This window comes from Rattus norvegicus, chromosome 9 (genome assembly GCF_021556685.1).
Source record: "Rattus norvegicus strain SHRSP/BbbUtx chromosome 9, alternate assembly SHRSP_T2T, whole genome shotgun sequence".
In the NCBI taxonomy this organism is placed as follows: Eukaryota; Metazoa; Chordata; class Mammalia; order Rodentia; family Muridae; genus Rattus; species Rattus norvegicus.
Genome location: NC_141542.1, coordinates 68,234,731 through 68,255,787, shown reverse-complemented (window position 1 = coordinate 68,255,787; position 21,057 = coordinate 68,234,731). Strand labels below are relative to the sequence as shown.

The following is a 21,057-nucleotide window of genomic DNA, read 5'->3' as shown; positions in this document are numbered from 1 at the left end:
TCCTCCAAATTTTTAAATGCATGCTCTATGAACAAAAACACAAAATAAAGCTGTATTTTCTTGGTTCCCCCGATATTCTAGTTAATAAAAATATAAAGGTTAATTCCAATAGAAATATGTGTGAAAGAGGATAGTCTTGTTTTCTGGAAACTTTAAGGCTTCTTTCAAATGTTTGAACTGCTCCATGGTTTAATTTTTGCAAACTTAGACATTTTTACAAGCTTCAATTTAAATGTTTCAATGTAACAGTGTATATATATATATATATATATATATATATATATATATATATAATAACTGACTGGAAATTTATACTAGAAGTTATGCTTCAGAGTGCCACATTACAGCATTGAAATAATACAATGATAAAAATAAAATAAATTCTATTTCATAAATAATTGCACTAGTTGTGTTAAGTTCATCTGTTTACCCATGTTTTTCCTGTATGTATGTATTTATATAATAAACACCAATATTGCAGAGTGGGAACAACTCAACTTCAACTTAGCTTGACATTTGTCACACATATTTTGCCTTTCTGATAAAGATGATATGAATTATAGATAATGTAATAATCAATGTTTTGTATTCTTTTCTCATGAGCAAGCTAGAAGGAATAAAAATAAACATAATATAAATGCATGTTACATCATCTTGAAAACAAAAAATAAATTGGATAGACTTGATTTAAGACTTAAAATATATAAAACAAGGTTTAAAAAATAAAAATATTCATAAATATTTCACAAACATCTTGTTATAGTTAGGGTTTCTATTGCTGTGATAAAACATCAGGACCAAAAGCATGTTGGGAGGAAAGGTATTATTTGGTTTATGATTCCATATTTTGATCCACTATTGAAGGAAAACAGGACAGGAACTCAATCAAAAGGGCAGAAACCTAAAGGCAGATGCAGAAGGTTATGCAGAGGCTATGGAAGGGTGCTGCTGACTGGCCTGCTTGCTCAACCTGTTTTTCTGTAAAACCCAGAACCATTAGCCCTGTGTGACACCACCTAAAATGGGTGTGCCCCTCTCATCAATCAATTGTCCCTCCTTTCAGATAATTTTGACTTGTTTCTAATTGACATAATACTAGCTAACACAAGGCTTAAAACTGTACAGACCACTGGAAAAATATAGCCAATAATTTCAATTTCTTGGGTTACTTAAATAGTAGTATGATGAGGGATACCATATAAACTTAATTTGTAGCAGGAATAGTACCAATAAAGTTTTTGAGAAAATGACAAAAAAAATAATCTTAGTGTGTTCTGACTTTCCTTGGACAATTTTTTTTAAACAGTAGTTTTCTGTATTTTCTGTATAGCTCTAGTTTTCTGGGAACTCACTTTGTATACCATGCTGGTCCCGAACTGAGAGAGATCTGAATGCCTCTTTATGCCTTCCAAATGTTGGGATTAAAGGCATGGGCCACCACCACTGACTACCTGGCCTTCTATATCTAGCCTAAATATTACTAACAGCTTTTGCTGTACATTTAAAGCATTCTAGTCTGTACTATTACATTTATAATAAACAACACATTTCTTTCTTTTCTATCTTCCAACCATATAACAATTTTATTAATGATTTCATCCACATAACTTTAATAGATTTATTTATCTAGTTGTGTCTCTTACATTGGTGATTTCCTCTACTGTCTGAAATACATTCATTGTGAGGCACAAAATTATTTCATAATTCATGTTCATTAAGGAGAACAAATATTTGTTTTTTATTTCCCTGTTTATCCCTATATTGTTACATTCTAACTCTCAGTGTGTAAGGTATACTGTTTAAAAAATGTTTACTAAAATTTATTTTATTCACTATCCATTCTCTTGTACATGTTATATCAAAGAATTCTGTTCCATTGTACCTTCTTTTTAGTTCAGATGAAAAATGTTAATTTTGACCAATTTTACAAATTATTAGCTATATCAGCAAAAGGTATAATAAGCTGCCAGCACTGAGAGAAGAAGTGGACATGGACTCCCAAACCTTACCAAAAATGTACCTTCAATGTATTTCACCCTGAAAAGAAAATATTAGTTTTTTTCCAACAGAGTCTCATTGGGTATATTAACTGACTTTAGGATTGGTCCCATACCCAACAGTATAGGGACACCACAAAACAAATTCAGTGATATTATATAGACTTTTGTCTCATATTGCTTTATGTGAGCATTTATTTTTTATCTACAGTTTAATGTTTATTTTCTTTGTGTGTGTGTGTGTGTGTGTGTGTGTGTGTGTGTGCGCTTGCAATGTGACATTTCTTCTTAAAAAATTCACTTTGGTTTGTTTGTTTTCTTTCTAATGAATGATAGAAATATAAAGCATGGAGTTTGGTGGATGAGGAAGAGAGAGGATCTACAAGAATTTATGGGTGAAGAAACTGTAATCCAAATAATTTGATTAAAGTTTCATATCAAGGAAAATCCCTAAATGTTGTTAAATGAAAATCACACATTTAGTCTACATGCATTACATAAACACTAATTTTGGGGTTTAGGGTTATTGTAAATACTGAGTAGCTATTATGAGATTAAGGATTCTCAAGGATCAAATAAATTTAGAATTTTTTATCATATGAATGCAGACTCAATATTCTACCTTCTAAAATCATTTGCCAAAATAATTGTTACTGAAATTTGAAGCCTATAGAAAGTAAATGATCTAAGATCCTGAAAATTCAGAAAACAATTGGCTCTTCTGTAAAAGACTGTGTTTTTATTGATGCCGGATTTTAACTAGTAGCAAGAATTCTCATGCTGAACATTTCACACTAAAGGTGATATATTTCACTAAAGGTGATATATTTTCTTCTTGAATGAAGATGTATATGTGTAGGTCAAGGACAGCATCATAAGAGAACATTTTCTTTTTCTTTCCTTTAAAAATTGATTTATTTTGATATTTTCAATCTCACACACACACACACATTCTCTCTCTCTCTCTCTCTCTCTCTCTCTCTCTCTCTCTCTCTCTCTCTCTCTCTCTCTCATTGTGAATCCCCTGGGACTAGAGGTATATGTGTTTGTGAGAAATATGATAAAGGTGATGGGGTTCAAACTAATTCTTTGCAAGAGCAATGAATATTCATAAAAAGTTAACTATCTTTCCAGCACTACAAAAAGTAAGAAAAATTACTAGAAATTTGAAGCGAAAATGATACATTCTGAGTGAAAACGTGCCAAAATGAGGTTGCATGTTGTTATGGTTGATGTTTAGGACTATCTCTGTCTCTGTGACCTCAGGTTTGCACAGGAGTCACCACAGAACTGTGCCCCTTATCTGTCTTTCTAGGACTATTTCACAGATAATAATATAACTGGTTGTTTAGAGTAAAAGAAAATATTACAAAAATTAGGCATTGTCACTGTCGAATGAGCTACTTAATTATGTTGTCATTTCTTCCATCATTTGTCACTAATTGAGATCATTTATAATAGCCAGATTGCATTCCAGAAGACTAGAAGTGACTGTTCTTTTAAAATCATTTACATTTTGGTGAGGACTAACATGTCATTAAGGAGATAAGCAATCTTTAAATTAATAGAATATTATAAACTGCATTTTAGGGAAAGTTATTTGAATGGATAGAATGATTTAAAAAATATCGTTTAGCATGGACACAGTTGCACTTGGCAATTTGTTGCATGTATGAATGTGGTTAAGAACAGAAGAGATTTCAAACTTCTACTAGAAATTTTCTTAAATTCAAGTAAGATATATGGCAAGTAAGATATGTGGCATGAGTCTACCAGCCACTACTTTGGGTTTCCATTGGAAAAGAGGAATGGAACTTTTAAACTTACTGGTTTTGAATATTTATAGGAAAAACCATAGCTCATATGCCACCCAGTTAACCAGGCTCAGGCTATCTGTCAGGTACATTCATAAACAGAATCTATATGAAAAACGAACACAGCAATCTCTGAATTGAAGATGTTTCAAAGAAGGAATTCAAGGTGCTCTTTTTAGCTGATTATGTAGGAGCTTTTGCAGGTAACAGCTCCCTAATCTGAGAAAAGGAAGTTGACCTACACAATATTGACTGTAAAAAATAAAAGTTTTTAAGATTATTTCATAATTGCCATCATCTTTATTTTTTGACTAAAATAGTTTGAATTTTGCCTTTTCCTTATTGCATCTACGTTATGTTTATTATCTACTTTTCCCTTTTCTCTTTCCTCTGTTCATGAACCAACCAAATAATATATTACTATTCAACTATACCCCTATATCTTAGGAGAATAACTACAGTTCTTTTATTCAAATTTTAAGAATACCTTTGTATTTGCATGCTGACAACCAAATCTATTTTATTAAACCATATTTGTCATAATTTTATAATTAGTTAAATGGATACTCTATCATCTTCAAGGGAGCACATGTAACATTAAATAAGATTGAGGTGTTTATTGTTGATCATGCTGAATCATGTTGACTGCTTTTCAGTCAGTACATAAGTGTTATTGTTTACTGCTATTATACTTCCCTAACTTTACCATGGTGTGATTACTTTATATAGAGGGTTTTTAATTCATTTCTATACTTAGTTTTGACATTAATATTATTTAACTAGAGAAAGGTTCTATTATGATTAGTAAACATACATGAAATTTAACATAACTGCCCTGTCATCCAACAAAATACAACCTGTTTCCCTTTTGTTATACTTTCTCGACCCTCTGACTTTCTTCCAACATATTCTATCAGGTCAGAAGGATCTTCTGGCAAGCTTCACTAGCAAATAGAGTCCCAAACTAAGGTCAGTATGTAAAAAGGAAGGTTCCTGGAGTTTGTGTTGTTATTGCCTCAAAATAATCATTTTGATTTAGCAAATCTGGGATATTTTAGAAAATAACATAAAAATATTCAAGGTATTTAAAGGTATTTATGTAATAAAAAGTATACTCCATATTCTATTTCCCGTGTCTATGAAAATACTCATGAAAATCCGATACGTTATCTGTGGAAACAAATTTCACTGACTAAAAAAAATGACAAATGATGGACATGAGGTAGATATTAACCACAAATTAGGGAATCAACTACCCAGTATCTATATCTGAGCTATTTTTGAAACCCACAATTAAATGAGTAAAAACGACAGTATTTACTACTGAGGAAGTATAAAATGAAATAGAAATATGTAAATGTTTTTCACTGATTTCTCAGATATCACATGCAAATAGCCATTGAAAACATAGGAAAAGGGAATGCTCAAGAATTTCCAGCACTGTTGTGTAGAGAATGACAACAACAATAAAATCTCAGATCTCTTACAGAGCATTTGCAAAAATTGCTGGTATATAGCTAGAAAGCCACTTTGGAAGTGAGGTAAAGACAAAGCTTTTAAGGTACCCAATCTTCATCTACTTCCTATCATCATAAATTAGTTTAAACTAGAAATAGGACTAGGTATTGTCTGAGGTTCCAGAAATAATTGTACCTCATAAGCACAGTGGACCTCAGTCAGAATTCCTTCAGTTCACAAGCAGGAATCCGGCAGAAAGTAAGTTAGATAGGAGAATGACCTGGCTTGTGGCTGAGAACTACTTTTTTTAAAATTTAATTTATTTTTTTTAAGTCCCTGGAAGCTCTCGTGGGTTTGCATTGTTTATTCTTATGGGGTTGCAAGCACCTTCAGCTCTATCAATCATTTTTGTAATTCCTCCATCAGGACCCCATTCTAAGCTCAATGGTTTGCTTCTAGCATTTGCCTCTGTATTTGCCATATACTGGCTGTGCCTCCCAGGAGACAGCTATATCTGGCTCCTGTCAACATGTACTTCTTAGCTTCATCACTCTTTTCTAGTTTTTGTGGATGTGTGTATATATATATATATATATATATATATATATATATATATATATATACACACACACACACACACACACTCACACAAACACACACACACAAACCCATCATGTGGAGGCTATGAATGGCCATTCATTCAGTCACTGCTGCAGACATTGCCTCCGTATCACCTCCTGTGAATATTTTTCTCCCCCCTTTTAAATAGAAGTAAAGCATCTGCACTTTGTTAGTCCTTCTTTTTGAGCTTCATGTGGTTGTGAATTGTATCTTGGGTAGTTCAAGTTTTGGGGCTAATATCTACTAATCAGTGAATGCATACCATATGTGTTTTTATGTGATTGGATTACCTCACTCAGGATGATATTTTCTAGTTCTATCCATTTGCCTACGAATTTCATGAAGTCATTGTTTTTGACAGCTGAGTAGAACTCCATTGTGTAAATGTGCAATATTTTCTATATCCATTTTTGTTGAAGGGCATCTGGGTTCTTTCTAGGTTCTGGCCATTACAAATAAGACTTCTATGAATATAGTGGAGCATGTATCTTTGTTTTATGTTGGAACATCTTTTGGGTATATGCCAAGGACAGGTATGGCTGGGTCCTCAGGTAGTGGAATGTCCAATTTTCTGAGGAAACTCCAGACTGATTTCCAGAGTTGTCGTGCCAGTTTGCAGTCCTACCAACAATGGAGGACTCTTTCTCTTTTTCCACATCGTTGCTAGCAACTGTTGTCAACTGAGTTTTTGATTATAGCCATTCTGATGGGTGTGAGGTGGAATCTCAGAATTGTTTCAATTTGCATTTCCCTGATAACTAAGGATGCTGAACATTCCTTTGGTAATTCTCAGCCACTCGATGTTCCTCAGTTGAGAATTCTTTGTTTAGCTCTGTACCCCATTTTTAACTAGGTTATTTGGCTCTCTGGATTCTACCTTCTTGAGTTTTTTATATATATTGGATATCAGTTCTTTATCATATGTAGGATTGGTAATCTTTTCCCAATCTATGGGTTGCCATTTTGTCCTAATGACAGTGTCCTTTGCTTTACAGATACTTTGCAGTTTTATGAGGTCCCCTTTGTCGACTCTTGCTCTTAGAGCATAAGCCATTGTTGTTCTGTTCAGAAAACTTTCCCCAATGCCCATGTGATCGAGACTCTTCCCCACTTTTTTTTGAGTGTATCTGTTTTGATGTGAAGGTCCTTGGTCCATTTGGACTTAAGATTTGTACAGAGTGATAAGAATGGATAGATTTGTATTCTTCTACATTCTGACTTCCAGTTGAACCAGAACCATTTGTTGAAAATGATATCTTTTTCTCATTGGATGATTTTAGTTCCTTTGTCAAAGATCAAGTGAGCACATGTGTGTGGGGTCATTTCTTGATCTTCAATTCTATTCCACTAATCTATCTGCCTCTCTCTGAACCAATACCATACAGTTTTTATCGCTATTGCTTTGTAATACTACTTGAGGTCAGTGATGGTGATTTCCCCAGAATTTCTTTTATTGTTGAGGAGAATTCTTGCTATCCTGAGTTTTTTCTTATTGCAAATGAATTTGCAAATTGCTTTTTCTAACTCTATGAAGAATTGAGTTGGAATTTTGATGGGTGTTGCATTGAATCTGTAGATTGCTTTTGGCAAAATGGCCATTTTTACTATATTAATCCTGCCAATCCATAAGCATAGGAGGTCTTTCCATTTTTTTTGAGATTTTCTTCAATTTCTTCCTTCAGAGACTTGAAATTCTTATCATACAGATCTTTCACTTTCTTGCTTAGCATCTCACCAAGGGATTTTTCGTTATTTATGACTATTATAAAGGGTGTCCTTTTCCTAATTTCTTCCCAGCCTGTGTATCCTTTGAGTAAAGGAAGGCTACTGATTTGTTTGACTTAAATGTATACCTAGACTCTTTGCTGAAGTTGTTTATCAAGCTTAAAAGTTATCTGGAGGAACTTTTGGGGTCACCTAAGTGTACTATCACATCATCTGCAAATAGTGATATTTTTCTTTCTTTCTTTCCAATTTTTGTGCTTTGACCTCCTTTCGTTGTCTGATTGCTCTGGCTAGGACATCTAGAACTATATTGAATAAGTAGGGAGAGAGTGATCAGCATTGTCTAGTCCCTGATTTTAGTAGGATTGATTCATATTTCTCTCTATTTAGTTTAATGTTGGCTATTTGTTTGTTGTATATTGTTTTTACTATGTTGAGGTATGAGCCTTGAATTCCTGATATTTCCAGGACTTTTATAATGAAGTGGTATTGAATTTTGTCAAATGTTTCTCAGTATCTAAAGAAATTATCTTGTTTTTTTTTCTTTGAGTTTGTTTACACAGTGGATTATGATGATAGATTTCTGTATATTGAACCATCCCTGCATATCTGGGATAAAGCCTACTTGATCCTGATGGATGATCCTTTTGATATGTTCTTGGATTTGGTTTGTAAGAATTTTATCATGTATTTTTGTGTTGATATTCATATGGGAAATTATTCTGAAATTCTGTTTCTTTATTTGTTCTTTGTGTAGTTTAGGTGTAGGTGTAATTGTGGTTTCATAGAAGGAATTGGGTAGTTTCCCTCTGTTTCTACTTTGTGGAATAGTTTGCACAGTATTGGTATGAGGTATTCTATGGAGGTCTGATAGAATTCTTCACTAAACCCATCTTTTCCTGGGCTCTTTTTGTTAGGAGACTTTTAATAAGTGCTTCAATTTCTTTAAGAGCTCAGCGTTGGTTAGATGGTTTATCTGATCCTGATTTAACTTCAGTACATGGTATTTGTCTAGAAAATTGTCCATTTCCTCCAGATTTTCCAGTTTTGTTGAATATAGGCTTTTGTAGTAGGAGCTGAGTGATTTTTTGAATTTCCTCAGATTCTGTTGTTTTGTCTTCCTTTTGTTTCTGATGTTTTAAATTTGGATACACTCTCTGTGCCCTCTGGTTAGACTAGATAATGGTTTACCCGAGACAGGTATATTGTTTTAAGTTCAAGGCCAGCCTGACCTAAAGAATGAGATCAACTAAAGGCATGCCTACTAAAAAATTCTGTTTCATAAAACAAAACAAATGATCAGAAAACAAACAAAAAAGAATGGTTAATGACAGTTGGCTTCTCAAAATGTAATAAGATGATATTTGCAATTGCATATTCTGATAGTTGTGTGTACTGAACCATGGATTGCAAATTCTGGCACTTGTTATGTGGCTCTGGATGTGTGGAATATATTATATCAATCCTCATCAGCAAGGGTGACCAAAACAGTTTGCATTCATATTGGGAAGATACAGTTTAACCTCACAGTTTACTCTAGGGCTATGTTAATTTTGCTCTATTACTGTGTGGTCCAAAGGGACCTTGATTGACTTGACATTCTGCAAACATTTGCAAACATTACTCTGAATCACTGTAGTGATGACATTATTTTAAGCCAAACTATTGTAAAGATAAATGCAGACAGGTTTGGATGTCCTAGAAAAAGGAATGAGTTGCAAAATCTGTGACATAAATTTAGAGAGATTAAAAGGCCTTCAACTTCATAACATTGTTGAAATTCATTAATTCATAATATCAGTTTCTTCATTCTAATATAAATAATGGCTGAAAATTTGACAGAACTATTTGATTTTGGAAGTAGCATGTAAAAACTGTTTAGTGAAAATGACTATTGAACTCTTTGCTTCCACAGATGAATTGCAAGTTTAGCAATGCTAGATGAGAACAGGCTTTTGCAGGTCAGAACTCACCCATACATTGATTTTACCATTCAAGCCAGACTGGCTTTATAGTTGGTTCTATACAAAGATACCAGTTGACAGCTCATGAAAAGTTCCATTGACAGAACAAGACATTGAGAAATGTTTCTTAGAAGACTATTTTGTAAACAGGAAGATCTAGTCATGCGATATTAGTTATTCATATGGTAGATGTTAACAATAATGAGCTTGATGGTTTTAAATCACCAAATAAAAGTTCTGAAACACTCTATTAAATTTTGGCAATGGCTTATCCAGACTATTTCTAGGCCATGTGCAGAGTACTTAAGTAAATAATATTAACAGGCAATTCTTGCAGCTAACCCTACTACCTTAAATCTTTATTCAGCTCTGATTTATGAAACCACAAGTTTTCCTGTTATATGTTGATAGAAAAAGAGAAGCATAGTGAGAACCTGGTCCATAGATAATTTGTCGCCATGTAATTCTCAGAATTAAAGACAAACTATTATGTCCCTGTTTATTTCAAAAATATAACAAAATCATTGTGGTGACCAATGAGAATTTCTAGGAATACTTTTAGTTTTCCCATTGATAAGAATAATATATTGGCCCAAAGTGAGAAGCATACATGAGAATGTGCTATGAAGAAAGACAGGGAGTTTATGATGAAAGACAGGGAGCTCCAAGGAACAAAGCACATTGTGTTAGTTTTTTATTATTTTTAAATTACAAACACACATAATGGTTTGAAACAACAAAAATGTATATTTCTTTTTTAATTGGATAGTTTTAATTTACATTTCAAATGTTATTACCTTTCCCAGTTTCCTGTGCATAACCCATTGCCCCCCTTACTTCTATGAGGGTATACTCCCATCCAACCACCCCCTTCATGCCTCCATGCCCTAACATTCACCTACACTGGGGGTGGGGTTCAACCTTGACAGGACAAAGGGCTTCTCCTCCCATTGGTGCCAAAAAGACCATCCTCTGCTACATGTGCATCTGTAGCCATGGGTCTGTCCATGTGTAGTCTCTGGCTAGAGGCTAGTCCCTTGGGGTGTTGGTTGGTTGGTATTATTATTCTTAGGGTTACAAACACCTTCAGTTCCTCAAATCCTTGCTCTAATTCTTCCAACAGAGACCCCGTTCTCAGTCCAATAGTTTGCTGCTAGCATTTGCCTCTGTATTCGTCATGCTCTGGCTGACCTCTGAGGATACAGCTATATGAGGCTATTTCCCCAGGTGGGGCAAGGTCTAAATGGCCATTCCTTCAGTCTCGGTGGAAAACTTTGTTTCCATATCCCTCCTATGAATATTTTTGTTTCCCCTTTTCAGAAGGACTGAACCATCTGCACTTTGGTCATCCTTCTTTTTGAGCTTCATGTGGTTTATGGTTTATATCTTCAGAAATTCGAGCTTTTGGCTGATATCCACTAATCGGTGAATGCATACCATGAGTGTTTTTTGTTGTTGGGTTACCTCACTCAGGATGATGTTTGCTAGTTAATACATATACCTATGAATTTCATGAAGTCATTGTTTTTGATACCTCAGTTGTACTCCATTGTATGCATGTCCCATATTTTCTGTATCCATTCCTCTGTTGAAGGGCATCTGGGTTCTTCCCAGCTTCTAGCTATTATAAATAAAGATGTTATGAACATAGTGGAGCATTTGTCTTTGTTTTATGTTGGAGCATCTTTTGGGTATATGCCCAGGAGAGGTATGGCTGGGTCTTCAGGTAGTGGAATGTCCAATATTCTGAGAAATCTCCAGACTGATTTCCAGAATTGTTGTGCCAATTTGTAATCCCACTAACAATGGAAGAGTCTTCCTCCTTCTCCACATCGTTGCTAGCAACTGTTGTCAACTGACTTTTTGATCATAGCCATTCTGACTTGTGTGAGGTCGAAGCTTAGCGTTGTTTTTATTTACATTTCCCTAATGACTAAGGATATTGAATGTTTCTTTAGAAACTTCTCAACAATTCAATATTCATCAGCTGAGAATTCATTGTTTAACTCTGCCCCTCATTTTTTAATAGAGTTATTTGGACCTCTGGAGTCTAACTTCTTGGGTTCTTTGTATATATTGGATATTAGCCCTCTATCGTATGTAGGATTGGTAAAGATCTTTTCCTAATCAGTTGGTTGTCATTTTCTCCTAATGACAGTGTCCTTGGCCTTACAGAAGTTTTGCAGTTTTAAGAGTTATCATTTGGGGTTGGGGATTTAGCTCAGTGGTAGAGTGCTTGCCTAGGAAGCGCAAGGCCCTGGGTTCGGTCCCCAGCTCCGAAAAAAAGAACCAAAAAAAAAAAAAGAGTTATCATTTGTTGAGTCTTGATCTTAGAACTTAAGCCATTGGTATTTTGTTCAGGAAATTTTTCCCAGTGCCCATATATTCAAGTCTCTTCCCTACATTTTCTTCTATTAGTTTGAGAGTATTTGGTTTGATATGGAGGTCCTTGATCCACTTGGACTTAAGTTTTTTTACAGGGTAATGAGAATGGATCAATTTTCATTTTTCTACATGCTGACTTCCACTTCAACCAGTACCATTTGTTGAAAACACTATGTTTTTTCCATTGGATGGTTTTAGCTCCTTTGTCAAAGATCAAGTAAACATAGGTGTGTGAGGTCACTACTGGGTCTTTAATTTTATTCCACTGATCTACCTGCCTGTCTCTGAACCAATATCATACAGACGTTATCACTATTGCTCTGTTATACTGCTTGAGTTCAGGGATGGTGATTCCCCAATAAGTTCTTTTATTGTTGAGGATAGTTTTCACTATCCTGAGTTTTTGTTATTGCAAATGAATTTTCAAATTGCTCTATCTTTATGAAGAATCGAGTTGGAATTTTTATGGATCTTACATTGAATCTGTAGATTGTTTTGGGAAAAATGGCCAGTTTTGAAATATTAATCCTGCCAATCCATGAGCATGGGGGTTCTTTTCATCTTCTAAGATGTTTGATTTCTTTCTTCAGAAACTTGAAGTTCTTGTCTTACATATCTTTCATTGAATTCTGAAATAAGAAAGCAGTCTTTTTTCTCAACTGTATTTTGATCTATCAATAAAGAGCTAAGAGCCAATGGCTAAGAGTCTGAGTCAGAATTTGGAGATTTGCGCAGGCTAGGAACCAGGAGATATTTTGAGGCAGAGATCGCCATGCCACGAAGAAGAAACACAAGTCCTAAATACACACATGAGAGAATTAGTGAACATGGCCACATGGGCCACTTCCCCAATTGTGTTATGGGTAGTAGAGATAAAATATAGTTTTGAAAAGATGTTAAATCAGGAGTACCCCAGGGGAATGTTTGCTAGCAGCATGAAGGATTAAAAACACCCAGCCATTAATCTAGTCAAGGCATATTAAAAGTAACTGGAATGTGTGTGTGTGTGTGTGTGTGTGTGTGTGTGTGTGTGTGTGTGTGATTCGCAAATCCAGATATCTCTGGAGTGGTGTTCACATGCAACCTAACAGAATACAAAGCAGTTAACAAATTACCACTACAACCTCTGGTTAATGTGATGGAGTTAATACTTCAGTGAAGCTCCCTAAACTCAGCGACTCTATTGACTCTTAAGAACATAATCAACAGAACCCAATTGCAATATGGCAACATCAGAGCCCAGCTGTCCCACTGGGGCAAGTCCTGGTAATATTAAGATACATAAAGAAAGGAATGTGATCTTAAACCCCAGTTTTTGAACACCACAGAGGCCTTAAGGAGGATATAAATTATTCACTTAAGGAAGTACAGGAAAACATGATCAAAAGGTAAAAGCACTTAAAGAGAAAATACATAAATCCCTTAAAAATACAAGAAAATTCAATTAAAAAGTGAGGCAAATGAATAAAATAGTCCAAGAACTAAAAATGGGGGTAGAATAAATAAAGAAAACAAAAGTGGAGGCAACCTTGGGGATGGAAAAACTACAAAAATGAACAGGAACAACAGATACAAGAATCACTAAATACAAATGAGTTAAGATGGAAGAGATGATACTAGAAATTGGTAATTCAATCCAGTCAAGGAAAATGCCAAATTTGAAAAGTTCTTAATTGAAAACATCCAGGAAATTAGGGAGACTATGAAAAGACTAAACCTAAGAATAATGGAAATAGAAGAAGGTGATGATTCCAAGTAAAAAGAGCCAGAAACATTTTCAGCAAAAATCATAGAAGAAAACTTACTAACTTAAAGTAAGGAATGGCTGTAAATGTACAAGAAGCTTACAAATATTAAATAGATTGGAAAAGAAAATCCTCTAGCCAAATATGAATCAAAACACTAAATGTACAGAGTAAAGAAAGAATTTTTAAAGCTGCAATGGGAAAAGGCTAAGTAACATACAAATAGAGACATACCACTATTGCACCTGACTTCTCAACAGAGACTCTTAAAGCCTGGAGAGTTACCATAGTTGGAGAAACAATATTGCATGACAAAACCAAATGTAAACAATATCTTTCTAAAAATATAGCCCTACAGAGGATACTATACTAAAAGGAAAACTCCAAAACAAGCAAAGTAAGAAAAGAAAAAAGAAATTAATCATCTTACTGCAAAACAAAATGAAGATCATTATAAACACACACAGTAACACCTCCAACATTAAAGTAACAGGAACTACCAATGATTTTTCACTAATAATGAGCAACATCAATAGACTCAATTCAGTAATAAATACACACAGGATATCAAATTGAATCAGAATGCATCATTTTGCTTCATTGAAGAAACAAATTCAGCAAATCTGGTAGTTTCTCAGAAAATTGGAAATAGCTCTACCTGAAGACCCAATAATACTGCTCTTAGGCATATAACCAAAAGATTCTCCACCATACCAGAATGACGTGTGCTCTCCTACGTTCATAGGAGCTTATTTGTAATAGCTACAAACTGGAAAAAACCCAGCTGTCCCTCAGCCAAACAACAGTTACAGAAATGTGTCTCCCACACACAATGGTTTACTATTTAGCTATTAAAAACAAGGACATCACAAATTTTCCTGGCAAATGGATGGAACTAGAAAATATCCTGAGTGAGGTAACCCAGACACAAAAAGATATGCATTGTATATACTCACAGATAAGTGGATAAAAGCCATAAAATATAGAATACCCATGAAATATCTCAGAGCATTCACCTAATCTGCAGAGACTTGATGCACCAGTGTAGGAGGATGGGGGAGGTCTATTTAACGGGGGTACCAAGAGGGGGAGCAGCATTTTAATTAATTAATTAATTTAAAAAATAAAGGTCACTAAAATACCTTGTATTTTTTATTGAAACATCTGTGATAAGATTTGTATAATGATTCTCAGTATGTGTTTTTTGAATTATAGGCTGTCATGAAAATGGCCTGGTTACTATAACTGCTGTATTAATAATTATAATGGCCCTGAGGAAAACTCCAGAGAGCACTGGGGTCACAAATGTAGATGATCTATCTAGTTCAGCACAAGGTGATTAGGACAATAATAAATGGATCTGTGTGAAAATAACACAAAATGCATGACTGCTGATAAGTAATGGGCACAGTTGGACATTAGGAAGGTGACGTTTCCTACAGAACAATTGCAGGGCAGCTGTAATCATGATGGCTGCCCTCATAGTCATGTATTGTGACATTTAGCTCATGCCTAGACCTTTGCTGTACTCAGGGATGTAATTACAAGTTATAATACTGCGTGTTTTGAATATCAAGCATGAAATGCTGTAGAGAGATATGTAAATGCATTTGTTATAAGCTTTGCACCTCAACTCTGGCAAACAGAGCAAAAATCTGACAAATTAGATGTAGCCAAATCAGGAGCTAAAATTTCTCATGGGAGACAATACAAAAAGATTATAAGTGTTAATTTACGGTACAATTAAAGCAGTACAACTTGCTCACTAGGTGCCTAAATTCCACCACATACGTTGCTGACTCAAGAGAACTCCAATTGGTCTAAGATAATCCCTTAAATGAAAGTTAGAGGAATATTTTAAAGTAGGATCTCTAATGGAAATTTAGCTAAGTGAAACAGCATGAACTTTGCAACACATTTCAAAACAATAATCTTTGAACTTATAGAAATAGGTCCCCTATTGAAGGAATCAGAGAAAGAACTGGAAGAGCTTGAAGGGGCTCGAGACCCCAAAAGTACAACAATGCCAAGCAACCAGAGCTTCCAGGGACTAAGCCACTACCTAAAGACTATACATGGACTGACCCTGGACTCTGACCCCATAGGTAGCAATGAATATCCTAGTAAGAGCACCAGTGGAAGGGGAAGCCCTGGGTCCTGCTAAGACTGAACCCACAGTGAACTAGTCTATGGGGGGAGGGCGGGAATGGGGGGAGGGTTGGGAGGGGAACACCCATAAGGAAGGGGAGGGGGGAGGGGGATGTTTGCCCGGAAACCGGGAAAGGGAATAACACTCGAAATGTATATAAGAAATACTCAAGTTAATAATAAAAAAAAAAAAAAGAAATGTATATAAGAAATACTCAAGTTAATAAAAAAAAAAAAACAGTGGAAAAAAAAAAAAGAAATAGGTATCCTACCTAGGATGAAATTATTTTCTGTCATCTATTAGATATAGGCATCATATATTAGACACCTTTACATATGTCTGCTTTCGCAGTATTGGACTGCCTTCATAATGAGCATCATTTCACAATTGAAAACAATTTAATCTTGAAAATTGCTCTATAATATGTGAGTTATTAACTGATCTTTGTCAGTGAATATAAGAAGAAAGCACACAATTCCTGGCACATTAAGTGTAATTAGCACTTTCCTTTGAGTGCTAAGACATTTTAAACGTCATTTCAAAAATTGCTTTGCTTTGAGACTATAAATTCTGTTAGGAGTTATAAAACCTTTAATTCATAATCGTATGTGTAAGATTTATATTAATGTATTATGTTTGTTTTAGGTTTTCATTCATCACTGAGAAAATCAGGACAAGAACTCAATCAGGCATGGACCAGCTATGAACTCATACAGAGGACATGGAAGTATTCTGTTTACTGGTTTGCTTCTCATGACTTGTTCGACCTGCCTTTTTGTTTTGTTTTTGTTTTTGAGAAGGCATCGAGTGTGTTTTAATAAGGTGATGCTGCATTACTGTTCCATTTCACAGAAAAATTTCAAATTGTAGGTACCAGGAACAAATCATAGTACACCAATAAAGTACGCACAACCTAAGATAGGCAAGATTAAGTGCTCCTGTCAAACCTTCAAGACACAGCAACCCTGTTCCTAAGGTTGTACTGGGCCTATTAAGAGAAGCTGTGAACAGCAACATCAGAGGTGCAGAAGTGTAGTCCTTACCAGAGAAAAAGGTGGAGGCAAGTTAACACAAGAGTTTTTTAAGATATACTAAAATGAAAACCTCTAAGAGAAAATGAATTCCTCAGGACATGAATAGGTTATATATTAGATATAAAGAGATTGTATGTATACTGTAAACTGTGAATATTTGAATTCTCACCTGAGTGTGTATGGAGGAATGGTGCTAGGTCATTGTAGAATGTTTAGGTTTTGTGGTATATATGCCAATGTCTTTGGGGTTGAGGGGAATAGATGAAAAAAATAATTAAAATGAGAGAGAGAGAGAGAGAGAGAGAGAGAGAGAGAGAGAGAGAGAGAGAGAGAGAAAGGGGAGTGAGGAAAGATAAAGAAAGGAAAGGAAAAGGAATGAGCAAGATTAATGTATCTCTGAGTCCATTTTCCTATGGTTCTCTAGGCACTGGAAGATCAATATACTTCGGGAGTGTACTAAGACCGACTTGATAAAGCACTATACCACAGACTTTGATTTGTTCAATGCCACCTGTCCCTTGCCTGCTACCTACAAGCATACTTTCTAGAAGTACAAGAAGGCAAAACCTATCTACTGGGAAGAAACCATAATACTTTTCCAGGGCAGAATGCTGGCTAGTCCCAAAAGGGCCCTCCTATTAAGGACAGTGGGAAACTACACACTGCAACTTTATATCTAATATACCTGGAGATTAACTGGAGCAAATTCTGCTCGAAGCTGGACGGTTGAACGTAGGAGGAGGTCCTCCAATTGTTCCAGTTCCTTCCACTGTGGCAGGTTGACTGAAACTTTCATATGTTGGTGGGGTCAGTCCCAGGGTTCCATACGGTATCATGATGGCAGATCTTGGAGTACCAATTGGCACAGGAACAGGGGGCATGGCTCCTCTATTGTTTATGCCCATAGCACCAACCATTGCTATATGGTCCATCCTTATCTCTTGTCCTTTTGCATTATGGAATGTCCCCTTGAATCCTGCTGGTGTCACTTCCTTATGGCACTTGCATTCCTCTTCTTGCCTGAGTTCTAACTGTTTTTGTTTCTGAAACTTTCGGTTATGCAACCACTCCATTCTCCGAAGCTCTTCTTGACGTCTCATCAAATCCTGTCTAATTATCATAACTTGGCGCTCAAGGTGTGCTGCTGCCATCTCCATTTCCAGCTTCTCACAAGCCTCCTTGATGCTTCTGTCCACTTGATCCTGTTGTTGCTTTTCCATCCCTATGAGTGCCTTGGCGCACGTGTCATACTCGTACTGAGTATGCAAATCTCAGTGTCTATTCTTTCTGTGAAGTTGCTGGATTTTAATAAACAGTTTTTCTAGAAGTCCCTCTTCATCATATACTTCACAGTCACAGCTCAAGGAAGTGTGGTTAGCAAGGAGATTTCACTGCATCTGTCCAGCGCTTTCAGAGAATCTGGCTTCCCTGAGAACAGGACAATGTGTTTGCCTAAGGGCTTTCCACTGTCATCAACAATGACTAGAGGCCTCTCCTCCTGGCCAAACACAGAAAAGGCCTTTCCAGCAGTTAGTTGGACAGATACTGAAGGAGGTTATAGACCGTAAGGGATATACTGTGACAGGCAAATCACACTTGCAGCTGCTTTCCACAAAGTGGCATATTGTCTACTCCCATTTTGGCAATTTCTGCTAGGGTTCGTGTTTGCAAGTGAATAAAGCCGAAGTCTTTATCGTTATGAACGGAAACTTCACCTGTTTTTCCATATTTCTCAAAAAGTTTCCTCCTCAGTGATGTCAGGGGAAAGATTGCACAAAAAGAGACGGCTACACTGGATAAAGGTCTTCTCTCCTGGTTTCCTAAAATTCTTCAGGACAATAATTGAGCTTTCATTCTGGCTGCTGGCCTGCTGTTGATTTCCAGATATTGGTGGGGGTGGCTGCTGCTGCTGCCGCTGCCACCTCCGCCACCACCACCGCCACCGCCAATGATGATGATGATGACGATGACAATGATGATGATGACGATGACGACAATGACGATGATGATAACGACAATGGTTATGGCGCTGCTGGTGGTGATGTGGATGGTGCTTTCTTGGAGTATAATTCTGCTTCTCCAAATTAAATGTTTTATTACTCTGCATTTTTCCACCCTTGACTTCGATTTGAATACAACAAAGTGTCTGCTTCCCAGCGCTCTCTATCCTTGACTTCCCTTACCCAGAGTTCTTTACTCAGAGTAAGGGCAATTCAGCCTGCTTTTTAAAGAGAATCCAGGACCACCAGCCTATGAAGATACCCATCCACAATGACTGGGACCTCACACAACGATCACTACTTAATTAAAATGCCCAACAGGTTTTCCCACAGTCTGATCTTATAGATATGTTTTTCTCAGTTAAGGTTCTTTCCTCAAAGCTGCCTTCAGCTTGTGTCAAAACAAGCCAGGACAATATGAAAGTGACAAGAATCAAAATTAAAATTGTATTAATTTGTTCAAAGTTGTTTGGTTTTTAGAAAGTGGAAAAATCTACAAATCTCATATAATTTGTCAGAGGTCCTTATTTTCTATTTCTTCCTTTCTCTTCATAACAACTATTTTTCTACAGCTTGAGACTGTGTGTGTATGTGTGTGTGTGTGTGTGTGTGTGTGTATAATTGAATGTCTATAATGTGAAAATTTGCTAAAGTCAGCTCAAACTTGCCATTCATCCTCAAATATATTTTATACTAGACACTGAAAAAACAGGTGACAAATAAAATAATTATAAATAAAAATTATGAACATATATTGGTATTTTGTTGCTTTAATGCATGACATGAAAATTAACCTACGTGATAAATATAAATGTGCAAGCATAGTTACACATAAAACTTTGTTACAGTTTCAATCGCTCTACTGGAGAATTATCTTTGAAGCAATAATAAGTGTGGTTGTGTCACTTCTGGACAATATTGCAGATCACAAGATGGTGTCATGGCAGCCTCCAATTAGAACCATATGCCTGGGTTTCTATACTAGGCCACAGAGAAGAACAAGAATCCATTCTGCCAACAGTCCTGAGAAATCATCTACCATGTGGCCCCTGAATAACAGTGTGATCTGTGTGAGCCATGCTGCTCTTGCTAGCTGCCCCCATGAAGCCTGTGAGCCATCTAAGGGGAAAGTTGTTATGGAGCCTACTCTAAGTTCCAAAGAATAAGAGCTATCACATATTTGAAATTACTAATAAGACTAAGTGTCTTACATTAGGGTCTCATTTTTCTGTTTTATGATGTTTGTGCTTCTTCCTCTTCCTCCTTTTTTCTTCCTTTTATTGTTCTCTCTTTTTCCTTTTTGTACAGATGGGCTTACCCTACATAAAGACATTAAAGAATTTGCTTACTCACATATCCTGTAAGCAGAAACCCACCAGAAATAAACCACACTAAGTGTGTTTAAGACAGGCTTATTTTTTGTGCTCTTAGACTCTCTGGGAAGTAGACTATGTCTCTAGGCTACCAATGTACCTTTAATTTAATCCTTTCCCCAAGAAAGTCTTACTTTTTTAAAAAAGCCAATGGTGTCTGGCTTACTTAAATTTTTATTGATATAATTTTGGAAACCAATTAAAATAGCGAATACAATAATTCTACAAGCAAACTTTAGACCTTTTAATTTTTCCTGTATAAGAAAAGCAATTGAGGAACAGGTCAAACAAAGCATTGAATGTGATAATGAATACGATTTTAATAATTTGAACTTAATTGTAACTATTAATTTGGGTGGTATGAATTTGTTGATTTTGAAATACAAAGTGCATATAATATACGTTCACAAAGCACAAGAGAAACAAGTGATGGCACTACTTCTGAAGATATGGAAGTGATTTTCAAAAGTAGTTTAAATAACTATTTAAATAATTTAAAGTTGTAGTTCCTAAAAATGAAATACATATCACATGCTAAGAAAATTGAAGTTTTTTCTGATTTTCATTGGTTGATAATATACATTTATGAAATAATATTTCTGTAATTCTTTGAGAATTTCATACAACAATCATATGTATTCTCTCCTAAAATTTCTACCACAGCCACTGTCTGCACCCTCACCTTCCTACCTACCCACCAATTTTAAGTTTTCCTCCTCTTCTCTCCCCCATGCCCCTTCCAATTGAGTCCATTTGCGTTGCTCTACTACTATTGGGAATGGGACATGGAAG

The 21,057-nt window shown here is 35.6% G+C and overlaps 1 pseudogene across 1 annotated transcript in view; it reads right to left on the bottom strand.

The window, feature by feature from the left end:
- The window catches only part of Nono-ps13 (non-POU domain containing, octamer-binding, pseudogene 13), a 204,821-nt pseudogene extending 185,981 nt beyond the window's left edge, over window positions 1-18,840 (bottom strand). The window contains exon 1 of the transcript XR_015628963.1: window positions 17,578-18,840. The product of XR_015628963.1 is annotated as a non-POU domain containing, octamer-binding, pseudogene 13, transcript variant X2 (transcript). The remainder of the gene's footprint in view (window positions 1-17,577) is intronic.
- Window positions 18,841-21,057: the final 2,217 nt, after the last annotated feature.